The 18,930-nt window shown below is 35.2% G+C and overlaps 1 pseudogene; it reads left to right on the forward strand.

Moving 5' to 3' along the window:
* The window catches only part of LOC114258458 (cytochrome P450 81Q32-like), a 41,602-nt pseudogene extending 23,376 nt beyond the window's left edge, over positions 1-18,226 (forward strand).
* Positions 18,227-18,930: the final 704 nt, after the last annotated feature.

The following is an 18,930-nucleotide window of genomic DNA, read 5'->3' on the forward strand; positions in this document are numbered from 1 at the left end:
GCTGAAGATAAAAACTTCTCCTGGAAAGCATTTACAAATGCCTCCCATGCACCACCAACACTGCCCTTCTCGTACTTCCACCATTGACCCGCATCTCCCTTCAGTTGGAAGGATGCCAAGGTCACTTTCAGTGCTCCGTCCTCGATGCTAAGCATCTCGAACGTCTTACTCATTTGCTCTAGCCACTCATCAGCCTTCAGCGGCTCCTTCGGATCACCAAAAAACTCATCCGGGTTAGACCGGAAAAACTCCCTCTTCAAGAAAGAAGGCCCTGCTTCAGCTGCCTGATTCCCAGCTCTAAGAATACCCAAAGCTCCTGCTATCTCTCTGGCCAAGGCACCCACAGCCTGCTGACCTGCTGGCTCGGCCACATTGGCCTGGCCAACTCCCTCCTGCACTGTCGGAATCTCATTCGGTAAAGGTACTTCCTGCCTCGCAGGTCTACCACGCCTAGCACCTCTTCCTCGTCCTGACATCCTAATAAAGGTAGTACTGAACGTTAGCACATTCATAAATGTGCCGAAACTAAACACTCACGTCCTAATGCATGGACAACTGTAATTCACTCCACGTAAGCACATAAACACATAAGCACTTACGAATTTCGTTTCCGGATAATGATAGTCCCGAGGCGTTACTAGAGTTCCGGTCAGAAACGGCATTGATCAAGTGCCTTTCCAACGAGACTCCCAGAAACCCAAGGATCCAATCAACATCCTAGAAATTAAATCTCATACCCAAATAAACACATAAGCATGTTATCAATTAAACACATAGCATATGACACTACATCTAAGTCTCTACCAAGCGAGACAAACCCATTGTGATACTAATCACTTCCCACGTACCCAAAGTATTCGAACCCGGTATGCTCTGATACCAAGTTGTAACGTCCTCAAAAAATAACATTAAACCATCAATTAAGACATTCATTGACATACAAAATATCCACATTCTTCTATTAATCAGAGTTTCATTACAAAAGTATTACATGTTAACAACAAAAGGAAAGTGCCCTACGGGCTTACAGCTTTCCAAGTTAACACTTGGTTACAACAAAAGAGTGCTAACTCATCTACACATTAAGCCCTTGGCTTGAATATACATGTAATACATCAAAAGAAACTAAACAGCAAAAATCTGCTCGCATCTAGCCTCCCAAGCTATGTCCTTGGAGGTGGCATGCTACCTGCACCTGAAAATGATATTCCCATATAGGGTGAGTCACAGCCCAGTAGAAATACACTAAACCAACCATGAACAATGACTAAAAGATTAGCAATTGATAGATGGCCAATACTGATACATCCACATAAACCACACTTCAGTTAAACGACTTATGAGTCCAAGTTACTTTTCATTTTCTCTTTTTCAATAGATAAGCATATTAGCTCTATCACCATCACAACAGATATGTATAAGAACTATATCCCACATTCACAGATAAGCATATAAGCTACATCCACATTTCACAAAGATAAGCATATTAGCCCTATCTTCACTTCTCTAGACAAGCATATGAGTTGTATCTACACTTCTCAAAGATAAGCATATGAGCTCTATCTTCATTTCTCTAGACACGCATATGAGCTGTATCTACGGAGTTCATCCCCCATCTCCTCCCAACACTATCCGGTTTAGAGGTACATCCCCCATCTTCCCCTAAACCGCGGAGTACATCCCCCGTCTCCTCCTCTACACATAACGTATACAAACACATTGGTTCTATATACCATCATTCAATACATACAGTTAATGTATTCTATCAACCGTCAAATTCCATGACACATTCCATTGATTAGTTTTCGTTTGCCTAATCATCATGCATTGTCTACAACAATCACGACTATCCTCCACCGATAACCCAAAGCAGTTATTTCTAAACAGAAAATAAATGCACAAATGGATATTCAATCAACATTTCATTTCGGTGAGTGATAAATAATTCAACTACACCCTTTAACCCCATACATTCCCAATCTCAACGTTTCTATTTCATAACCTCATTTCTCACGATTAATTAATCCATTTAATTAGACAATGTAATTAGGGCATTTTCCATAATTAACATTACAACCCTTAAGGTCCCATTTTCATCAATGATTCAACATTTATTCCATTTCTCTATGCCAAACATGCATCTAGGTTTATTATAAATAAAACCCCAACTTTTGTAAAATTACACAAAAGTCCCAAACTTTCACAAAATTACCAAACCAACCCCAACATCTCAAAATACTAAAATTTAAAGACAAAATCCATAGAGAGGAGTAGGATATCCCTACCTCAAATCCGGAGCCCCAAGGGAGAAGATGACAAAACTCAACGTGCTCCAAAACTCGAAATGTTCGGATCAAAATATAGCCCTCGACGATCAACAACTTTTTTGTAAAGGCCAAAGATGAGCAAATCACTCCTACTAGATCAAAACCTAGAGAGAAGGTAGAGTTCTAGAGTGAGAGGCTCAACAATGGTGTTTTTGGAAAAGTAGGAGAGAGAAGAGAAAGTGAAAAAGTGATTTGAAAAGTCAAAACTCGGAACTTAAACCCAGTCTCCCCGCTCGAGCGTCCAAACCCCCGCTCGAGCGGCACTCACAGACTCCCGCTCGAGTGGCCAAACTCCCGCTCGAGCGCCGGATGCACTCTCCCAGCATCTCGACACAACAGGTCCCCGCTCGAGCGCTCGAAGCCCCGCTCGAGCGTCACTCACAACCTCCCGCTCGAGCGGCCAATCCCCCGCTCGAGCGTCCAACACTGCACAGGAAATACTGGATAGGTGTATTTCCCGCTCGAGCGCCAAAACCCCCGCTCGAGCGGACAGTCAACAACAGGATCCCCGCTCGAGCGGACAGGCCAAAATCTGGGCAACTAGTTTTGGTTTCTAAACTCAACCAACCTGTAACAAACCTGCCCAACACATCCTATAACTCAAATACAAAGTAAGAAAGGATGTAAACAAGATAATGATCAACTACCAACATCCACGGACACATGTCCGGATCACTATACAACAAGGGTAAATCCGGGATCGCTATAAACCTGATATCTCAAAGCTACATTACCTTCAAACTATCATCTCCGAGACTTTCTGATTGTTTCCAGCAGCACCGTTATTGTTACTACATGTATCATCTAATGATTACACTATGGGCAATGATGGATCTAGGGAGGGCTAGGGAGGGCGGCCGCACCCCCAAAAATTTGAAAAATATCATATATTATATTAGAAATTTTAAAATAACTTAAAATTATAGGAGTTCGCACCTCCAAATTTTTTGTACATAATTTCAAAATTATATAGAATAACCCCTCAAATTTTTTAAACTATAGAGTAGCCCCCCTCAAAGACATAATTCTGGATCCGTCCTTGACTATAGAGGGATTGAACGTTCCACGTGGCACAATGTTGTTGGTTAATGCATGGGCCATTCACCGAGATGCTAAGGTTTGGAATGATCCTACAAGCTTTAAGCCTGAGAGGTTCGAAGGTGGGGAAGTGGAAGGACACAAGTTGATGCCATTTGGGATGGGAAGGAGGGCCTGCCCTGGGGCTAGTCTGGCACAACGTGTTGTGGGTTTGGCTTTGGGGTCATTGATTTAGTGCTTTGAATGGGAGAGGGTCACTGAAGACGTAGTTGATCTAATGGAAGGGATAGGGCTTACTATGCCCAAACTTGAATCGTTGGAAGTCATGTGCAAAGCACGTGATATAATCATGAACAATGTTCTCTCCTAAGCCGCAACAATGCTTGAGCATTTTTGTGAAAATTATGTCGATATGTTCTCATGTGTCATGGTACCTTAGTTGGTACATTGTGCTATTTTTTATTTTGTTATTTTGGTTTTTGTTTTGTTTTTTATTTATAATGTTTGTGGTTTATATAAGTTCAAATATATATTGTATGTGAGAGAGATTTTTCAAATAAGTTAAAGAGAAAATTATAAATAAATGAAAAATAAATTTTATTATAAATTAGTATATATATATTTTAAAAATATCTGCCCACATAAAATTGGAAAAATTAATAGGGAGTTTCTCAATACAACTACTTAATTTCCTTCCACAACTACTTATATATAAACAGTTGTATATGTAGTTGTGAAAAGAAATTTTGTAAACATATTTAAAACCTCTCATACTAATGCTAAATATATCGAAATCTTATATTTTTTACATTAAAAAAAAAATTATTTCCTTTTCTCTCCTTTTTTATATCTCTTCAGTTTCTGATTCTCTCTTCTTCAAAGGGGTGAAGTGGGGGTGCCTCTATTTACACACCACCTTTCATCTCAAGGCACACCATAATCTTCCATTTTTACCCTTATTCACACATCCTATCCACAATCTTCCATCTTTACCCTCACTCACTCACACACCCAATCCACAATCTTTAATCTTCCATATTCTACACCTCCATTTCAAAAACACACACAACGTCTCCCTCCATTCTCTCAGGGATGGACCGAGGGGGGGCTGGCAGGGGCGACCGCCCCCCAAAGTTTTGAAAAAATTCCCTAGATATAGTAATAAAATTATAAATATTTTAAAATTATATAGGTTTGGCATCCCAAAGTTTTTGCACAAAATTTAAGAACCGCCACTCCCCTGAATTTTGTACTTTAAAATTTAAAATTTTATTTATTTATTTGATAAATACTAATACTAATACTAATAATAATAATAATTTATCTTTTAAGTATGATTACTTTTTTTTTAAATTTAGTAATGTTAAAATAATTGCGAATTTATTTGTTAATATGTTAAAGTCTTTTTCGTATAATTAGGGCCCAAATTTTTTAGTTTTTTTCTTATAACTAAATAAAAAAAAAAATTTAAATGATTAGTCAAGAAGATACAACTCTCAATCATATGTAGGCAGCAGTAGCCTACCTAGAGCAGTCATCATATATTCAAAACAAAGAAACTTTTCTTCTTTCTCTTATTTCACAACCAGTGAACCCAAATCATCAGAACCAGTGACCCAATACACAGCTCTCTCTCGTGCGTCGGGAGTCTTCCGGCGTTTAAGATCGTGATTCCTCCTGCAGTACTCTGATACACACACACACACACACACATACACACACACACTCTCTCTCTCTCTCTCCATGATCTTCGTCTCTCTATCTCTTTCTCTCTCTTGAAGAAGAGTTAGGGTTTATTATTTGGGAAAAAAAGATTGGACTATGAACTTGGTAATGCTAGTAATAGAACCATTTGTGTAATTCTCAGTCAACTATTTATACTTTTGTATTATATCGATCCCGATTCTTCCTCCTTTGGTTGTTGTATTCGGACTTGGTTCTGTGGATGTCAGTTGTGATTTATATCTTGTTTCCGTATTTCAATACTTTGTATTTGAGTTATAGGATGTTTTGGGCAGGATTGTTACAGGTTGGGTGTGATTAGAAGCAAATGGTTGCTGCCCAGAATTTTGGTCCTTCGCTCGAGTGAGCCTTTTGTCGCTCGAGCGAGTTCTGTGTTATAGATCCTTTGCTTAAGCCAGGGTTCCTTCGATTGACCGAGAGTTGAGTTTTGTATCTGGTGGCTCGAGCGAGAAGTCCTTCGCTCGAGCTTGCGTCTGCGTCTGGTTTTGGACCTGTAGGTTGCAATTCTTTGCTCGAGCGAGCGAGGTCTATGTTTTGGGTTTCTTCGCTCGAGCGAGCATTCTGTCACTCGAGCGTGCTTCTAGGTTGCAGACCTGAAGCTTCGCATTGTTGGCTCGAGCGAGGCTTTCTACGCTCGAGCGAGGGTTCTTTGTATCTGGTTGCTCGAGCGACCAATCCTTCGCTCGAGCGAGCCTGTGTTATATCAGTAGACACCAGCGGGATTACACTTCACTTTTTCATCTCCTCTTTTATATAAACCCTAGATCCAGCCGCTCCTCTCTCTACACCTACCTTCTCTCTATGGTTTCATCCATTTTTAGTGTGTTTCTACCCTATGTTCTTTGTAAGAAAGATAGAGGGTTGTGTGGGCTACGTTTTAATCTGAAAATTTGTGGATTTGGAGCACTTTGGATTTTCACCATCTTCTTCTTTGGTCTCTTCATTTCGAGGTAGGGATTTCCTACTCTATTCTATGAGTTTTAACATAAATTTTGGTCATTTCGATTAGTTGGTGTTGTTGGGAAATTTTGGGAAAAGTTTGGGTTTGTTGTGTAAATTTGAAAGAGGGGTTTTGTGTTTCAAAACTCCATTTGTATATGAAACCTTGGGAAATGGTACTATTGTTGTTAAATGAAAGAAATTGAGCCTTAGGGCCAATAGTTGAGAAAAAAGGGAAAAATGCCCTAATTGTGTTGATTAATTAATTTGAATAATTAATTTGTGGAAACATGAAATTGAATTGAAGATAATGAAATTGAGAAATTATGGATTAAATGGTGTAATTGGATTAGTTATCACTCACCTATGAGAATGTGGATATTATATCTGTTTGTTGCATTTATTATCTGTTTAGAAATAACTGCTTTGGGCTATCGGTGGAGGATAGTCTTGATTGTTGTAGACATTGTATATTGATTAGGAAAAACTAAAACTAATCACATTGAATATGTCATTGAATATGACGGTTGAATTAATACAGCAAATATGTGTATTGATTGATTATTGTGTATGACAATTGTTAAATACATTGTATATGTATATTGTTTGGGAGAAGATAAGGGATGTACTCCATGGTTTGAGAGGAGATAGGGGATGGACTCTCAAACCTGTTTGGGAGGAGATAGGGAATGGACTCCATGGATACAGCAAATATGTGTATCACTTGAAGTGTTAATACAGCAAATGTGTGTATTAAATTGAAATATTGGAAGTGTTTTTAATGTGAGTTGTAGACTCATTTGAATTGTGAATAAAGGAAATGTTTTAATAGGGAATGTATTCTCATTACTTGTTGGCCAGGTTCTGAACTATGTTTATGAAATGATTTGGATAAGTAGAGGAATGTGGAATGTAACATGGACATGAAAGTCATGAAACTGTATTGTGATATAATTTGGTTTATAAGTGTTAACCATCTATCAAATGCTCTTGTTTTAGTTATCTCTCATACTTGGTTTAGTACATCTCTACTGGGTTTTGGCTCACCCTATATGGGACATCATTTTCAGGTTCAGGTGATATGCCACCTCCAATGACGTAACTTGGGAGGCTTGAGGCTAATAGACCCTTTTGTTGTTCTTTTGATATTACATGTAAATTCAGGCCAAGGTCTTAATATGTATTAGAGTTAATACTCTCTTTTTGTAACCAAGTGTTGATTTAGAAAGTTGTAACCTAGAGGGCATTTACTTTTGTTGTCAAAATGTAATATCTTTTGTAAGAATACTCTGATAAATAGAATTATGCTTTATTCTCTTAAGTTTATGGATGTCTTGAATGTGGGTTTATATGTATTATTTTGAGGGTGTTACATGTATTACATTTCTACTGTCAACTATCGAGCACAACTTTAGATGCCTAAGTAGATATGTAGAGCAAATAATTACTTTTTTGAAAATTAATATGGATTTATTAAAACATATCAATTGTATTTTGATTATATTTTGTAATTATATACGATGAATGAAAACATCTATTTATATATTTTTGTGATATTTGGGTAGAAATTGATATTGTATATCACATGCTCATTACAAATTTTTTGATTGCATATACACTCGCCCCCTCGACATTAGAATCATGCGTCTGTCTCTGCATTCTCTGTTTCATTGCCATCGCAGAGGTTTAGGAACCAGTCTAAACTGATCTCCATTCATGCTGAAGACGACTTCACTTCATTCTTCTCTGGTTTACGACCCCCTCCATGGATGCACAGTTCTGGAAAAACCAAAAAAAAAAAAAAATTGTTATAAGTATTCGGAAATACAGAGTCGAGCTAAGTTCAAAAGTTCGACTGTTGAAAACCAAACAAATGCTATAAGTTCGGAACTTATTAACCGAACATGTGGACTATGTTCGACACTAGAAAATTGAACAATTAGAACTTGTTCGGTTGTAGATAGTCGAACGTGAGTACATTGTTCCAATCTGGGTATCCAAACAAATACAAACGGCTTACCACTCAGCAAGTTCATGAAAACGGAAAAAAAAAATGAAAAACTAACTTTTTCCTTGCTCCATTGTTCCAAACCAATATTGCCAAATGCATTTATCATTCAGTCCAATCAAAATCTTCAATAATACCTATATTTTTTATTGTTTCTTTAAGGGTTTTAGTTTTTATTTTTGAGTTTTTGGATTCTTGAGAGAGAAGATACGTAAGTAACGTTTCAAATGAGAGGTGTGTATTATATTTATTATTATCTTTTATGGTAATTTTACATAAGGTATATTTCATAACCCTTTGCCCTTTATGGTCGTTTTACATAAGGTTAATATTATAATAAAAAATAAATTAATTAATGATGTGTCTTGAGATGAAAGGTGGTGTGTAAATAGAGACACCTTTATCATGGTAAGCAAAATGACTAAAAAGGAGCATAAGAGGAATTTTGCCCGAAGTAACATTTAAATAATATTATGTGATATTTTAAAAATATCTAATAATTTTAAAAAATGGTTAAAAACAAAATAGGTCAGGGAAGTAATTATTTGGAGCAAGTGAGAATTAGTGAGTTTAAAAATAATTGCACTATATATGTAATTTTGTTGTGTGTAAATCTGAACTCTTGTTTGAAGTGTGTTACAAAAGTAATAATATACAAATAAATTTTATATAAAATATTGTAACATCTTATAATCCATCCATTTAAAAACAAAACACATAATTTATAATCTCTAAAAAATATCACTCTATTTGGTATGAGTTTTCGAATGTAGTTTTGATTTTTTTTTTTTTTTGTCTTTAGTGATTTTTTTAATATTTTAATTAATTATTTTAACTTTTAAATGTACTTAAAAAGTAAATATTTATGAATTTTTGTTAAAAATTCAATAAATATAAAACAATCAGCATATTATGGTTTTTTTTAAAAAAAATTATAATTATTAAATGCATCTAAAATTTAATACGTTTAAAAAATAAAAAAAATAAATTAACATATAATTCATTTTAAAGAATAAAAAATTCAAAATAATTAATTTTTATTTGCAGATCATTTTAAAAAAAATAATAATGCTAGAGATTCTAAAAATTTTATTAAAATTTTTATCAAATATTTTATATGTAGAATCACCTAATATAGGTCTCATGTGAGATATTTTGTAAAATTTTTGATAAAATTTTTAATATTTTTATTAAAAAAAAATTTACACTTTCACCGTTAAATTATGTCACTTGACAGCAGTTGTTCTTCGTGGACCCACGTATTGACTGACTTGGTCCACGGATTTGTCAGTATGAATGTTCCACTTGCTTCGTCGTCCAAGCATTACGCGATTAGATTTTCAAAAATGATTTAAACCTCTAGGAAGAGATTTTTAATAGAGTATTAATTTATCTTTTTTTTTTCTTATTTTTTATCTTTTATTTTATTATTTTATTTTATTTTTATTTTTATTTTTATTTTTATTTTTTATTTTTAGATGGACAGCTCATTAAAATTGTACTGTAGCAGTTCTAATTAAAGTTTTACAGCACTTCTGTTAGATTTTCAACTCACTTTTATTCATTTTTAAAATCTCAATACAAGAAGCGTATTATATTTAAAATAATAAAATTGACATTAATGATTTAACGACGAATTTTACTTAAATATTGGTCATATTGAACCAATTATATCCCTACGTACAACAATTGAATTTATATCCACTTGAATGTTGCATCAGTGTTCAGTGGCATTAACTTGTGATTAAATTAAAAAGAAAGTATTTAATAACAAACTAAAATATTTTTTTAATTTATATAGCAATTAAAACTCCTAAATAATAATTGAAAAAACGATATATGTTAGGGGATGACTTTCGTTGCTTTTTTTTTTTTTTTTTTTTTTTTCATTTCTAAGGTAGATTCATACTACAAAAATATGTTTGCATGTAGTACTCATTATATTAAAATAATAATGAATTTTATTACTTTTTAGATATGAAATATTTTACATACACATATAATATTTATTATGTTGATAAATATAATAGGCTAAAATATGGAAAATTCATCTCCCTATCGTCTCTTACTTTTGTGATTTTTTTTGATAACTCAAGGTGTCTGCACCAGCTTGTGCGCACCTCGATTAATTCCTGAGAGACCAATCCCACCGTCCACTAGCGAAAGGCCTATTTAAAGCCAGAGCAAAGCTCTTACTTTTGTGATTAATGATGTGTGATATATATGTTAGAAATTGGGCACCCATATGGTATGATCCTTTGAACTTTTTGAACCTAAATGTTTTGAACTTTATCCATGTAAGTTTGAATTTTAATTCAAAACTTATTTGGATAACCATTCAGGATATCTATATCTATCATATCAATAGATATGGATGAATGGATAGATAGATATTGGTGGTTATATATCTGATTATATATTTTAGATAATTTATTGATATATCAGATACGTTATGTGATTTTTACCCATAACCTTTTTCCAGACTCTCTCTCTGACTCTTTCCCATTAAACAACGATCAAGCCATTTTGCACTGTGACTTGTATGGGTGATACTCATTTTGTAGTATCACTCCACTGCTGGGTTCGTTATTCAGTTTCTGGAAGCACGTGATTTACCCGTGAGGTTCTATCACCTAAAGGTATGATCTAAATGTTTTTCCCGCTGCGTTATAATACTTTATGTTTTACATTGGTATCAGAGCCAATATGGATTTTTTCGTGCTTATTTTTATGCATTACAATATGTGTATATTTTTATATAAATATATATACATGATATATGCATGAATATTAATAAAGGAGGGAGATATCTACTCTCATTAGATTAAGAGCGTAAAATACATCTTTTTTATGTTCATTAAATATCATTTTTAATACCATAAATGTATTTATTTTAGAAAATGGAGTCTGGCAGTACCGAAATTCGACCAGAAAACACCCTGGAAGGCGGCGCATAGTTCGTACGCGCCATCTGACGCCGTCAACAACTTCCACGCGCTGCCACGTGTGCGCTGTCTACGTTTTTCATGCGCACGCGCGCGCCAGGCGATGAGCCACACGCTGTGCCGCATGCAGAGCCGCTCGCTGAGCTGCTCGCTGAGCCACGTGCTGCGCCGTGCACAGAGCTGCTCCGTTTTTCCTCCGTGGCTTGGCTGGCTTGGCTGCTGGTACTAAGGCGCTGCTTGTTTTGCTTTAAATTCTGAATCTCGTTAAATGGTCATAAGTAATTCGTTTTAGCTTTGTTTTAAGCGTGGTTGCGACCATTAGACTCAAAATTAAATTTTCTATATTCTGTAAAATTTTCAAAATTTTATGAAAATAAAAAATATTTTTCTTGAAATAATAATTCATTATTTCTGCTTTAAAATGCATCTGGTGTTGCATGATTAAGTTTCTGGGGCTGAATTTTTTATTATAGACTATTGTTATAGTTTACTATTTACTGGTATGGTTTTTTCATTTTACCAGATTCTGGAATATTTATTTCTAATTTTATGTGTGTTTATTAGTTATTTAAAATTTCAGAAAATACCAGAAAATTTCAGAAGTGATATACTTTCTGTTATGACATAATTTAAATATTAAATACAACATATTGTTGTTTTTTGCCTAGAGTTTCTAATATGTTGTAATTAGAATAGCGTGATTAATTGTTATTTGTTTAAATTCCATTATTAATTGTGACATAGCATGAGTTGGTTGTGAATCTACATTATGATGCTATTGTATGAAATTATAATTTTTTATCATGTTTTTAGACATGCCACAATCAGTGGGAGGTTATTCGGTTGAAAGAAATCTTTGTAGATTAACTCCCGAAAATCAATATTTTACGCATAAATTAAATTAAATTTTGGATAATTGTCACCTGTGGCGCAAGAGATGATTACGAGCATAGCAGATTTTTGATCTTGCGACTTGTGTAATATTGTCACTATTTAATTTAGATTTTTGTGGCAAAATTTTATTACGCTAATCAAATTAATCCCGATGCGAATTTCTCTCTAAATTGACTTAGCTTATCGAAGTTAATTGGTTGACCTAGACTTAGTAGAGATGTTCAAATATGAACAATGTAATCATATTTTTTAGATGAGTAAAAGTTTTGGAGACTTTAGGTCAGATCTTAATTGAGCCAAAGTAAGGAAACATGACTCAAAGTCGCCGTGGTTTTGTTGCCTTGTTTGGCGTAATTAAAACTAATGTATGCGCTATGGTTAACGGCATGCTACGTAGTTTTGATTGTTGAGTTTTGGAGTTATGAAATTAGTAAGCCCTCAATAGATCTATATATGATCTTGACTATTGAGCTGCGCGGATTGACTTTGTAATTTGACTTGTAGTGATGTTGCATCATTGGATGAAGTAACATTCAAAAGTCACGTCATCCAAGAAATACAAGCTTAAATGAATTAGTCATTAAGTGTAAGATGAGTAGCCAGTATGAGTAGTGTTTTTCTCTTTATCCAACTGTTGGGAGTGGATGGAGCAAAATTTCATGCACTATAATAGTGTGCATTGAAGTATCACTTGAAGTTAAAAGATTAGCGCTTAGTAGCAGCAAAATCTTTTAACACCAAGTGAAAAGATTAGCCCCAAGTGGCGGGAAAATCTGTTAGCATTGTCAACTTGTCTTAGTTTGGACACTTACTGTTTCCACACTTGAGTGTGAGACATGAGGAGGTGCTTCTTTGTATAATTTCTTAGCTAGGCTAACGTTTTGAATAACGTTTACCACTAAGCGCAAACGTTGCAGCATAGTAATGAGAAGGTCAAGGCCGACAAGGTTGTTATGACTCTAAGAATTTAACGCATCGCTTGTTAGAGCATTGTGTTGAATTAGACTATTTAGCCTAATTCGCGCTTAAGTTACTTTAGGAGCTGTCATAGATTGATAACTTATTCTCTCCTTCTTGTGGATAGTAGAATTAATTGCAAGTAACTATGAAGCGAGAAACAGAGATGGCAAGAGGAATATCGTCATCTTTCAATTAGATGCAGTAAAGTGTATGGAGAATAAAATTAACTTAAAAGTGCAGGGGATTAGCACTTACTAGTTAAATTTGCGACTTAGGTGCACTTGGTATCTCCATGACATCCTTTTATGATCTAGTGAACATGAATTAGTCATGAGTCATTACCTAGTTGGGCTTAAACCTTTAAACTTGTCTTCGAGAACTCACACATTAGGATGATTGGAATTAGTTTATGACATTGGACATAAACCAGTGGCTTGTTATACTTAATCACATTAATAAGAAGATGACATGGATGGTTTGAGTAGGACCTTTCGGGCCCACTTGCTTGTGACATCCTACTCTCATGTGAATGTGCAACTTTGTTCGCAATGGGTGCGCACAAGTAAGTAGGAAAGCCGTAGAAGGTCATTTGTTTTGGCGCATTTAGTCCACTATGATATTTGTGACTAGATATGTGTGAGGGTATAATAGCTAAGCCTCAATCTCGACACATTTATAGATTACGATACGCATCTGAGTCAAGACTATTTGATCTCTCATAAGTCAAAAGTTTTGAGATGATTTTTGACATTGCACATATGAGGTCGGGATCAATTGGATAAGAGCTTTTGTGCTTTTAGTTTTGACCAAGGTGGTGAGTATCTATTTGAGTTTTTTTTTAGAAAGCTCTGTGAAGAGAAATGGATGCTTAGAAAATTGATTATTCCTTGTACTCAACAACTCAATGGTGTAGTAGAGATAAGGAATTAAATATTGTTAATGTTAGGTGGATAATGGTGCAAAATGTTTCCCAATTGCGAATTGCACTAGTTTGTTGCCTATATCCCTAACTAAGTGCCCTCCATATCAGATTTTACACTCCATTTGAGTAATGGGTTAGCAGAGAGCCATCTATGGGTGATCTGTAACCGTTAAGTAGGTTATCTTTATTTTACTTCTCATAAGGTTGCAAAGTTAAGACCTAGGGTTCTATAGCGCATTATTGTATGCTGTCTTGTAAACATATAGGGTCGTGTGGCACATTATTGTATGCGGCCATGTAAACCCTCCGGATAGGTAAGCAGCTTTGTGGTAGTGTAACTAAGTCACATAAAGTTTTCTTAGTAAAGGTGACGTGAATAGAGTTTTGGAACTCTATAAGATAGAGAATTCTAAGCATAGCACTTTATGTAGCCTAGTTGAGAATGGAAAGAAATTTTCAATATCCTAGGGACAATGGTAGCGATGTGCCTACCAATGGATTAATCCGTTAGAGAAAAATACTCTACATTCTTAGTTGCGTGGTAGCGAATGTGAAAATTTTTCACGTCATCATTGGGTGATTGAGAAGGAAACATTCATGATTGCTCCGCAAGATGACAAAGAGCCTAGGATAATGTCAAAGGCTCTAGTCCCCTGTTTTTAGAAAGTGGATCAATGTTGCGCAATTTAAGACAAAGTCTTTGAAGATTAACCATTTCTATAATTTGGTTGACTTTCCATTATGACGCGAAATTGTTCTAAAGTTATGCGTAATTTGGATAGTCATTGTTGCGGCATAAGGCTCGCTAGATACCGAAAAGTCGCACCATTAAGGAAAATGTAGACCATGAGAAAACTTCCTCCTGGGGAGTGAGGTTATTTTGACTTAGGCTATGATTTACATAAGTTCGAAACATTGATTTGTGGACATTGTGACCCAACTTTCTCGTTAGAGAATTGGATAAGTAGATCCGTAGGGATTTACCTTCTGTTTTTATGGTGAAAAGTTAGGAGCGCAAAAAGGTTGCTAGTTCCAATAAATCTTTTACAGCCTAAAACAATTATCTAAATAGTGGTTCTTAGATTTCGTCAAGCCATGATAGTCCAACGATGATCGATGAAGACCACTGAGGCATGATCAATGGTCCAAAAGAAGCTTTTCCTTACTTAGTCATTATGAGCCAGGAATTTATAGGGTTGTCGCCACCTAGGCTGGACAATCCTCTGTTTTAGATATAATGGACATGGGTGATGTAATTTATATGCTCGGATGTACGATCCTTAGGGATTGTTTGGGGAGAATTCTTGTTTTGTCTTCAATGACTTACATAAGGAATATCCTAGAACGATTCTAGATGCAAAATTGCAAACCCATTGACTTACCTATTGGTAAAAGCCAAAGCCTTAGCTATTGAGTGAATCCTCAGATTGTTTATCGAAGAAACAGATGACCTATATTCCTTGATCTTTTCTTTGTTGTGGGAGCCTAAAGTACGCTATGTGGGTGTATTTGGCATGATAAGTGTTATCTTTGGTAAATGGTCAACTGAGTTGTTTAGACATTGACCTTACTTATTAGACTGTGGATAGAATGCTTTACTAGTAGTATATTAATTTGCTCCTTATAAGATTCAATGCGCTAGTTGGGCGCATCAAGAATGAACGCAAATTGGTCACCAAAATATCTTTAGAGAGGTAATTGCGCAAGAAGTAGTGATCTTGAACCACTTCATGTGAGGCGCAAATGGTGGATTCTGTTGTATATGCTTATCGCAAGAGGTGCTGATAAGGATTATGCTTGGAATCTAGAATTGCGCAGGCTGTGGTCATGTTTTTTAGATCGATCACTTATTTGTTGTGAGATGATGGGATGTTGACACTATTATGGTTTGTGTCATAATGATTAGCAGATGATGATGTTAGCAGGCAAGATTGACTCACTCACACGAACAATCGCCCTTGGCTCTTGGGAGCGAGCAAGGATGAGACTAGTGGTTTATTTTTTATTTAGAGCCAAGAGAGGCTTAAATTATCCACTATGCATGTCGCCTTGGTTACAACCAAGATGAGGTCGTGTTAAGGACCAAACATGGATGTTTGTACCCACTTTCCATGTTGTGCCTGTTATGATTAGCCAGATGCGAGATCTCATTTGGCGTCTGGAAGGCGAGCAAATAGAGAATTCGGGTTAGGCGCTAGAAAGCGACTAGACTAATATCTGTATGGTGTATCGAGTATGACATCACTCTTTTTGAAGAGTTATTCCACCGTAGCATGTATTCATACTATATGTGCTTGGCGACCGAGTAATGAGGTGAGAGAACGGATCCCTGTTTCCTCACCGTGCGAGTCTTACGTGTCATTATTGATATGACTTTCATTTATGTACCCTTTTGTGACTTTTGAGTATGTCATAAGGTAAGGGGTTGATGTTCTGCTACTTTGGTATGTTGCCGACGGTCATGTATGATTCGGCCTTAAGGGACATCACTAGGAAAGTGGTCAATTCTAAACTAAATGGCATGAGGGCAAAGGGAAGATCATCTAGTATTACACCACTGTTGTATATTCACTGCCGGCAACTCATATCGCTCTGTATGAGAGGCGGATTGAGTATGAATATGTTGCAAGAATTAAGAGGGTCAAACATGCTCTTTTTAAGGGATTAGATGGGTCTGGGGTATATGAGACACTATTTCTGTTCTTTTTGGGTTGATGTCTCTATTCTGGCTCATTTTGAGTTTCTAGTATAGAGCTCCCACATACAGGTGTTCTTAGCAGTCGCACGGTGCATTGGCTAATATGAGATTGTTCATTTTTGGGGAAATTGAGATAGAGATCTGACAGTGTCATGCCAACTCATGTACGAGTGGGAGATGTTAGAAATTGGGCGCCCATGTGGCATGACCCTTTGAACCTTTTGAACCTGAACCATATAAGTTAGAATTTTAATTCAAAACTTATTTGGATAACCATTCAGGATATCTATATCTATCATATCAATAGATATGAATAGATGGATAGATATATATTGGTGGTTATATATCTGATTATATATTTTAGATAATATATTGATATATCAGATACGTATATCAGATACGTTATGTGATTTTTACCCATAACCTTTTTCCAGACTCTCTCTCTGACTCTCTTCCATTAAACAACGATCAAGCCATTTTGCACTGTGACTTGTGTGGGTGATACTCATTTTGTAGTATCACTCCACTGCTGGGTTCGTTGTTCAATTTCTGGAAGCACGTGATTTACCCGCGAGGTTCTATTACCTAAAGGTATGATCTAAATGTTTTTCCCGCTGCGTTATAATACTTTATGTTTTAAAATATATATACACATAAATTACATGCAAATAATGTAGTAGAATTGAGGTCTAATACTTTAAAACATAATATCTTTTGTTACAAATATAAAATCAATTTTGTAAAAATATAATTTATTTTTTCATTTTCATTTATTAACTTTAATGTCTAGATCATGATACTAGCGGGTGTAGATACATCATCAGTGACAATAGAATGGGAATTTCCCGTCTAGTCAACCACCCAGAGGTATTGAAGAAGGCAAGAGCCGAGATAGATGCAAATGTAGGCCAAGATCACTTGATTGATGAACCTGATATCTCAAAGCTACATTACCTTCAAGCTATCATCTCTGAGACTTTCTGATTGTTTCCAGCAGCACCGTTGTTGTTATCACATGTATCATTGGGTGATTGCACTATAGGGGGGGTTCAATGTGCCACGTGGCACAATATTGTTGGTTAATGCATGGGCCATTCACCGAGACGCTAAGGTTTGGAATGATCCTACAAGCTTTAAGCCTAAGAGGTTCACAGGTAGGGAAGTAAAAGGACACAAGTTGATGCCATTTGGGATGGGAAGGAGGGCCTGCCCCAGGGCTGGTCTGGCACAACGTGTTGTGGGTTTGGCTTTGGGGTCATTGATTTAGTGCTTTGAATGGGAGAGGGTCACTGAGAAGGTAGTTGATCTAATGGAAGGGATAGGGCTTACTACGTTCAAAGTTGAGTCATTGAAAGCCATGTGCAAAGCGCTTGACATAATCATGAACAACTTTCTCTCTTAAACTGCAAACAATGCTTGAGCATTTTTGTGAAAATTATGTCGATAAGTTCTCATGTGTCATGGTACCTTAATTGGTACATTGTGCTATTTTTTATTTTGTTATTTTCTATTTTGTTTTGTTTTTTTATTTATGATGTTTATGGTTTATATAAGTTCAAATATATATATTGTATGTGAGATTGATTTTTCATATAAGTTAAAGAGAATATTATAAATAAATGAAAAATAAATTTTATTATAAATTAGTAGGTTTATATTTTAAAAATATCCATCCACATAAAATTGGAAAAATTAATAGGGAATTTCCCAATACAACTACTTAATGTCCTTTCACAACTAGTTATATAGTAACAGTTGTATATGTAGTTGTGAAAAGAAATTTTGTAAACATATTTAAAACTTCTCAAACTAATGCTAAATATATCGAAATCTTATATTGTTTTACAGAATAAATAAATAAATAATTGTTGTTTTCCTGTTCTCCCCTTTTTTATACCTCTTCCTTCTCTGATTCTCTCTTGTTCAAGGGGGTGGAGTGGTGAGGGAGGAGCTTTATCGAGAGTAATTTATAAATAATATTATGTGATATTTTGAGAATATCTAATAATTTTTAAAAAATTAAAATAGTTAAAAACAAAATAGGTCGGGGAAGTAATTATTTGGAGCAATTGCGAATTAGTGAGTTTAAAAATAATCGCTCCACATATGAAATTTTTTTGAGTGTAAATTTCACACACACACACACAAAAAAAAAAAAAAAAAACAGGTACCATTAAGATAAATGACTTACATTATACACATTGTAACCCATGAATGAAATATTTTTTTCACTGTTCCCTGATTTGTGATTTTTCCTAATAACTTTTTATTTGTTCCCACTAAAATAAAAATACAAAAGTAATAATATACAAATAAATTTTATATAAAATATTGTAACATCTTATAATCCATCCATTTACAAACAAAACACATAATTTATAATTTAAAAATCACTCTATTTGGTTTGAGTTTTCAAATGCAGTTTTTTGATTTTTTTTTTTTTGTCTCTATTGATT

Source organism: Camellia sinensis, chromosome 1, assembly GCF_055761805.1.
Source record: "Camellia sinensis isolate YWXY chromosome 1, ASM5576180v1, whole genome shotgun sequence".
Classification (NCBI taxonomy): domain Eukaryota; kingdom Viridiplantae; phylum Streptophyta; class Magnoliopsida; order Ericales; family Theaceae; genus Camellia; species Camellia sinensis.